The sequence below is a fragment of the Octopus bimaculoides genome, chromosome 5 (genome assembly GCF_001194135.2).
Source record: "Octopus bimaculoides isolate UCB-OBI-ISO-001 chromosome 5, ASM119413v2, whole genome shotgun sequence".
NCBI lineage: Eukaryota > Metazoa > Mollusca > Cephalopoda > Octopoda > Octopodidae > Octopus > Octopus bimaculoides.
Window position 1 is genome coordinate 33,171,501 of NC_068985.1, and position 559 is coordinate 33,172,059.

Consider the following 559-nt stretch of genomic DNA (forward strand, 5'->3'; position numbering starts at 1 on the left):
AGCTCCCAGGGGCATCCTGTCTTGAATTCCTGTGTTATTACCTGGAGGACGATGATAAATTGGAGGGGGCTGAGGACTGAACTTTGGTGGACCCCTACCTCTACCTGGAATTCTTCACTGTACTCGTTGCCAACCCTCACCTTACTGACAGCATCATATTTATATATATGTATATATCATATATATATATGTATATATGTTATGTATATGTATATATATATATTATATACGTATGTATATATATTATACAGAAATGTATATTTGTGTGTATATATATATATATATATATATATATATATATATATTAAAAATTTAAGGAATGGAGAAAACGCATGTTATAATTGCATACTTTATTCCTACATATGTTTCAAAGGATTACAACCTGTGTGATCCATAGGGATCTTTGATATTAAAATTGTAACCTTCTCATCAGGGAAAGCATGGGAATCATCTTAAACGTGAGACATTATGACCGATTTTGAGCCTATGCTTATCCATCTATTGTTTTCATAATCGGTCATAATGTCTCACATTTAAGATGATTCCCATGCTTTCCCTG